Source organism: Drosophila persimilis, unplaced genomic scaffold (assembly GCF_003286085.1).
Source record: "Drosophila persimilis strain 14011-0111.01,24,50 unplaced genomic scaffold, DperRS2 tig00000982-arrow-arrow-pilon, whole genome shotgun sequence".
NCBI lineage: Eukaryota > Metazoa > Arthropoda > Insecta > Diptera > Drosophilidae > Drosophila > Drosophila persimilis.
The window spans coordinates 33,112-39,736 of NW_020825389.1; the positions used below are offsets into that span (position 1 = coordinate 33,112).

Genomic DNA, 6,625 nt, shown 5'->3' on the forward strand with positions numbered 1-6,625 from the left:
TTGCAATTATTTGGCACATATTGTTTGTTTAGTTTCCATTTAATTTAGTCCCGGTTGAAACATGTATTTTAATACATTTAAAGTTCCACATAAAACAACAAAAAACACAAGTCACTTTTTTTTTTCGATGTAATTAGATGCGCGTGCACGCCTACGATGCGCACACTCGCCCGCCAGCTTTGCTACTGGCGGAGTTTATTTCCAGCTTTTCTTATTACCATAACTTCGGCAATTTACATTTAAGCTTAACTTACAACAATGATGTGATTTTTAAAATTGGCGGGCTGTTAACATTAACATTAGCATTACAGTAGCATTACATTAACATTAACATTAAAACATGAAACTAATGGTCTGGCAGCCCTTATGTGTCAATCACAGGATTAACGTACATAAATCAGCAGGTGGTCACAAACAGATAAGTATTGACAATATTGAACAATTATTTACATTTTAATTTAATTTAATTCTATTTTATTTCTATTTGCAGGTACTGGATCATCGTCGTCGTCTGGAGCAGAGTGTTTGGCACGGTGCGCAACCGTACGGCGCTGGATGAGCGCGTGTGTAAGGTGCGGCAGGAGACGTGGACAATGCACAGCGCCGTGCAGAGTGGATGGAGCGATCGCCGTGGTCCTCCAGGTGGCCCGGGATTCGGCCAGATTTGTGTGGCGATGGTTGCCAGCAGCCATGAAGTGCAGGAAAACCACCCCTGCGTGGATTCGGATGCGCCATGTGTGCGGCGCAAGCGTGTCCAAATTGGCATTCATAGCCAACCAGCAGCCGTGATGACTCTCGTCCGCGGAGCCCTTCTGGAGGCCGGATGCCGTGGTGACGCCCATGAGAAAGGATCAGAGGAGCAACTAGGGGTGTCGCCCGGTGTCGCAAGCGTGTTTGTACACGCTTCAGGTGAGTTTTGTGCCGTTTTATATTACTCTGTGGAGGGGATAATTTTGCAAATTTTAATGTCATTTTTACATTTACCAGGTACAACGACAATGTCCACCACAGGAACATTGGGCTTGCTGCGGCCGGATTGCGGCGTCCCAGTGAGCGGCGCCTTGCTGCACCAAAGTGCGGAGTCACTGTGGCGGTGTGCGCAATGTGCCGGCCGGCATCATCGTCGTTGTTGTGGTCATCGTCATCTGAGATGGATTGGACATCGGTGATGATTTGGACGTCGTCGTCGTCGTCATCTGAGATGATTAGGACGTCGTCGTCGTCGTCGTCGTCGACCACCCGTTCAAGGCGCCGTCGGACTTGCTCCAGTCCGTGGTCCAGGAGTGCCTCTTGCGGATTGCGTCGATGGCTGTCGTCCAGGGTGCGTGAGCTGCTGCTTGCAGCCCGTGTCTGGCAACGATGATGTGACGTCTGCCGGTTGCTGCTCGCCAGAATTTGCCGTGTCTGCTGCTGAGTCCGCTGCTGCGTCTGCTGCTGCATCTGTTGTTGTGTCTGCTGCTGAGTCCGCTGCTGCGTCTGCTGCTGCGTCTGCTGCTGGGTCCGCTGCTGCGTCTGCTGCTGCATCTGCTGCTGAGTCTGCTGCTGCGTCTGCTGCTGAGTCTGCTGCTGCGTCTGCTGCTGCGTCGCTGGATCGGGATCCCCCTCGTAATCTGGCAGGATTATCCTTTGGACAGAAAGTGGCTGGCCAAAGATAAGAGCCACTATTCTTTCTCGGGGAGTTTGGCCGCTGAGGTATCGTTTTCTGAAGCAATTTATCATCGATTCGTTGAACCTTTCGGGGTTCGGATTGATGATATTTTGTTGTTGGATTCTTCTTAATTGCCTGGCGTCTGATTCCTCCTGTCTCTTTCTTTTCAGCTCCTCCTCTTCGAGACGGACCAGCGTTGGAAGCGATTCCTCGGAGATGGCCGGATCTGGATGTTGATGATGATGGCTGCTCCGATCCTGATTTTGAGGCTGCAGCGGGCGGAAGTGTTGGAGCAGCTGTTGCAGATAACGTGGTCTCTGCAATCGCTGTGGTTCATACGGCTGCAGTAATAGTTTCCGAGCCTCCGGATTGACATGGCAAGCCAAGGAGTTGGCGAAGCGCCCACTTGCCGCATGGAACACTTCGTCGATTGTGTCTAGATTGTGAGTCTGTCTTATCGCATCGTTCCTGGTGAACCTTGTCGCCTTCATTGCCCGTCTAATAATTTTATTTTGTAGGCTTTGCACCCGTCGCAGCTGGGAATCGGATGTAAGTGCGCCCCAAACCGGAAGACCATATTGCCAAATGGGCATGATGAGCTGCTTGATGACTATAGCCTTGGTTTCGTTTGGCAGCCGGCTTTTTGGGCCAGCAAGCCAGTCCAGCTTGGCCGCTCTTGATCGGAGTTTTGTGCAGATCCTCGTGATGTGTGAGCTTAGGGTGAGTTTTTTGTCCAATTTTATGCCCAGATATGTGTGTGATTTGGCAAGTGGCACAGCCTGTCCATTTATAGTCGGCGTTTGCCTTAAGTCCGTTGATCTAATTGTCCTCAGTGTGAATATTACATGTCCGGTTTTTTTCGCATTTATGTTAATGCACCACTTCTTGGCCCATATAGAGAAGTGAGTCAGGTATCTTTGGTTATATTTGACTGCCACATTTGGGATTGCAGATGCGCTCATTATCACCGTGTCGTCGGCATACGTGGACAGCAGCATTGATTCCCGTTCTGGATGGAAGCCAGTGCTGTCCGGGATGAGGTGAGGCATTGGCATGTCTGAGGCATAGATTGTGTATAATATTGGTCCAAGAACACTGCCCTGTGGGACTCCAGCTGATATTTTCCCGATTCTTGAAAGTTCCTCGTCTCCGCAGCTCACACAAAAAGTGCGTTCAGCCAGGTAGCTCTCCAGAATGCAGTACAAATTTAAAGGCAGCAGCTTCATCAACTTGTACAGCAGCCCTTCATGCCATACTCGGTCAAAAGCTTCGGAAATGTCCAGGAAAATTGCCGAGCAAACTTGTTTTTTCTCATACGCCTTGAGGATGTATTGAGTGACTCGAGCCAGCTGCTGTTCAGTGCCATGCTCCCGCCGAAATCCAAATTGGTAATTGGGTACGGCCTTGGCAAAATTCTCCACCTCAAACAGTCTCGCCATCAGCAATTTTTCAAAGATCTTTGAAAGGCCAGATAATAGACTGATTGGCCGGTAGGAACACATGTCTGCTGTGTTTTTTCCCGGTTTTAAAATCATTTTAATCTGGGCATGTTTCCACTGACTTGGAAAGTGGCCCAGCCTGAAAATGGAGTTATATATTAGTATTAAATATAATAGCGCTTTTTTTGGCAAATTTTTAATCAGTTTGTTATTGATTTTGTCTCCCCCAGGTGATTTGGACAGCTCCAATGCATCCACAATCTGCATCAGCTCAGGCAGTGTGACTGGTCTGAAGGGAATCCTGGTTTCCTGGTCCGGTTGTAGCTGCTTCTGCCGTTTTGTCTGCTCACGCTCTCTGTTGATTGCGGCCCGTTCTTCATCTGAATTGGACAGTATCGGGCTGAATCTCTCCTCCAGGTGAGAAGCAAAGGCATCGGCTGTCTCAGCTGTTGACTTTGTCCACGAGACACTTGCCTTGCCTCCAGTCATAGTTGGCAGCCTCAGTGGCCAGTTTGGCTGCGGCTGCCTTTTGATTGTGCTGGTCAATTTCCATAGTTTCTGCATTTGATAGCGGTCTTTGTTGTCAATCCCTGTGAACAGTTTGTTGATGTTTTTGTTTTTCAGGATTGTGAGCCCCTTGTTAAGACGATTTTGCGCCGCCCTGTAGTTTCGTCTGGCTTCGATGGTGCGGGTCGCCAGCCAGATCCTCTTGCACTGCTGTTTGATGGAGAGCAGCTCGCTTGTAGCCTCGTCCAGCTTGAGGTGATGGTGCCGGTGATGTTGCTGTGACCGCTGCTGATGATGATGCTGACGCTGCTGTGGCCATCTTCGATGAGTGTTTGGATGCTGCTGTTGGTGTTGTGTTGTTGCTGCTGCTGCTGCTACCCGTATATTGTTCAAAAACAAGTAAACGACGTCATCAATGTCCTGCGCTATCCTAATCTCGGTGTTGAGATTGATCAACCGTTCCAGCGACTTTTGGAACAGGCTGATATTGGCACGTGCTGGGAGCAGATGTTTCCTGACTGTGGGCGTAGGATGTCTACGTCCACCGCTGCCGATCGTCAACTCCACCCTGAGCAGCAAGTGATCAGAGTCCAAATCCGAGCTTGAACGGATACTCAGGTGAGTGTCGTTGATACCTTTGTAGATTCCAAAGTCAATCGCTGATGGTCTCTTTTTTTTGTCGTAGGGATAGTGTGTGGCACCACCGGTGGCCAGCAAATTGCAGCCGTTGTTGGTGTGTACAGCCTCCATCAGTGCTTTCCCTCTGGCGCATCCACGGGCATTTCCCCACCACATATGCTTCGCGTTCCAGTCACCGCATACAAGGAAGCCGGATGCTGTTTCTTCGACGCAGAGTTCTTCAAAATGTCTTATCAATCCAGTAAAATGGGCAGGCGCCCACTTGAATACAGGCGGACAGTAGATCGGCGCAAAAATAATTCCCTTTTTATTTTCCTTTTCAGTGAAGACGATGACAGGTGCACTCTGGATGAATGGCTTTGAAATTGGCTGCAGAGCAGAGTGGGTGACATCGTCCCGGACCAGGATGGCTACTCCCCCTCTGCGATCGTTTGCCGGATTTTGTGCAGTGTAAGTGTGGAATCCGCACACAGAGACGGCCCTTGTGCGTGTTTCGATGACCATCATTAATTGTATTTTTTCCCTTTTCAGGAAAACTTCGACCTCGTTCAACTTGTTAGTCACACCACACGCGTTCCAGAAGGCAATTTTAAAAGTGTTGCCGTTCTGGCTGACGCTGTGGGTGGAAATAGTCTGTACTGGATTGACTTTTTGGTTTGACAGGCCGTTCGGGACTGGACTAAACATAAAAGGCATCATTGGCGGAGGACAGGGCCATGTCCAAAGAGTTTGGTGAACTGCTATTTGTTGTTTTGCTTGTCTTATTTGTATTGATGTTTATTAATTTGACTATTGCAGAAAATAGACTATCGATTTTGGCCTCAAGTCTTGTGAGAAATTCTGCATTTTCTTTATGGGCATGGGACTGGAAATTTGCGGGGAGAGTTTTTTGCTGATCTTGTTGCTGCTGGTGGTGGTGCTGCTGCTGTTCATCCCTCAACTTCTGTTGAAACTTGGCCAAATGATTTTCGGCCGGATTGGCTTGAGCACCTCGGCTATACAAGGGCCTGCGGGTGTTGGGCGTTGCTGCTGCTATTGGAGTTGATGCTGATGCTGCTTTGGCCCCTTGTACAACTCTTGCGCGCTGCTGCCGCTGATGCTGCTGCTGCTGTGGCCGCTTCCTTTGTGATGGATGTTGCTGCTCAACAGTACGGACATATGGCTGCTGCTGTTGCTGTGGTCGGCGATGCTGCTGTTGATGATTGTCCGCTCGTGGCTGTTGCTGCTGCTGCTGCTGCTCCTGCTCAGTAATTCCGCTACGTACTACCCGGCTGTACGACGGCCTGCCGCTGCCGCTGATTGTTGCTGGCTGCTGTTGTTGTTGTTGGCGGCCCTGTCGTTGCGTCTGCTGTGACTGCTGCTGATGATGCTGCTGCTGCTGCTGCGTACGCTGGTGTTTGTTGTGTTTCTGTTGTGGGCGTTGCTGCTCGGTTTGCTGCTGTGGCTGCTGGCGTTGCTGTTGATACTGCTGCTCACCGATGAGCCGGTTTGCCCTTAACTGGCTGCGAGCCTTTTTGTAGGCGGCACATCCCTTGTAGCAGCTCACGTGCTTGCCGCTACAGTTGGCGCATTTGGGATCCTCCTGCCTGGGTTTCCTGCATGCTGTTGTGGGGTGATCTCCTGCGCATTTCATACACTTGTATGGCCGTCTGCAATAGTTTTTTGTATGCCCAAACTCCTGGCACCGATGGCACTGCGCTGGGTCGCGTGGCTTGGCTTGTCTCACTATGGAGACGCATTGATTGGCCAGGTTTTTAATGTCCAGAATTGCCTCATGGCCACCATCCGCCTTGGGCTGAATCTCCACCTCAAAAATGTTTAGAGGCCTTCCATTAAAACGGTGTTTTAATCCTCGGATAAACCTCGCAGTAAATCCGAGTCGTTCAAGCTCCTCAGAGATCCAGCTGCTGGGCGTGGTGTGGTGTAAGTGTCGCACTATTACACGATAGCCCCTTTCGCTGCGCGGCTGGTGTGTGTGCAATTGGGTGCTGTCTTCAGCTAGGGCGTTCTGAATGGCGTTGTAGGTTGTCATGTCGTCGCAGTGGACTCTAAGTCCACTGTTGGCCATCGATTTCGTCGTGAATTTCCCCACGTTCGGATTTGTTGTCAATTTGTTAATCAGGGGTATAATTGCAGGCACCAGGGGCAGGAAGATTGTTGGGACCTTGGTGCTGCGTAATGACGGTTGGACTGGCGTTATATTTATGCTAATGTCTGGCTGATGTTGCGGCTGGTGGTTGTCCGTCTCCATCTGTTGGCTTTCAGCCACTATCCTTTGGGGCTCCCTATGTTGGACCTCCGGAACCGGAACCACACTATTTGACGGTGTGCGTATTTGCCCAGCATCTGACTCCATCTGCCGAGTCTCATGATGCAGCCTTTTCGCGAATTG

General features: G+C 50.1%; 2 long non-coding RNA genes across 4 annotated transcripts; both read left to right on the top strand.

Moving 5' to 3' along the window:
- The first annotated feature begins 1,536 nt into the window (after window positions 1-1,536).
- LOC113566802 lies at window positions 1,537-2,251 on the top strand. Its single transcript, XR_003409232.1, has 3 exons — window positions 1,537-1,692; window positions 1,819-2,091; window positions 2,167-2,251. It is a non-coding gene; the product is annotated as an uncharacterized LOC113566802 (long non-coding RNA).
- A 4-nt stretch (window positions 2,252-2,255) lies between these two features.
- Window positions 2,256-5,071, top strand: LOC113566801. 3 transcript variants are annotated; one of them, XR_003409230.1, is made up of 7 exons: window positions 2,256-2,368; window positions 3,318-3,504; window positions 3,712-4,212; window positions 4,280-4,474; window positions 4,557-4,683; window positions 4,765-4,965; window positions 5,032-5,071. It is a non-coding gene; the product is annotated as an uncharacterized LOC113566801 (long non-coding RNA). The 3 variants fall into 3 exon arrangements; XR_003409231.1 differs by having other exon boundaries at window positions 4,765-4,960; window positions 5,032-5,064; XR_003409229.1 differs by having other exon boundaries at window positions 2,260-2,368; window positions 4,765-5,045.
- The last annotated feature ends 1,554 nt before the right edge of the window (window positions 5,072-6,625 follow it).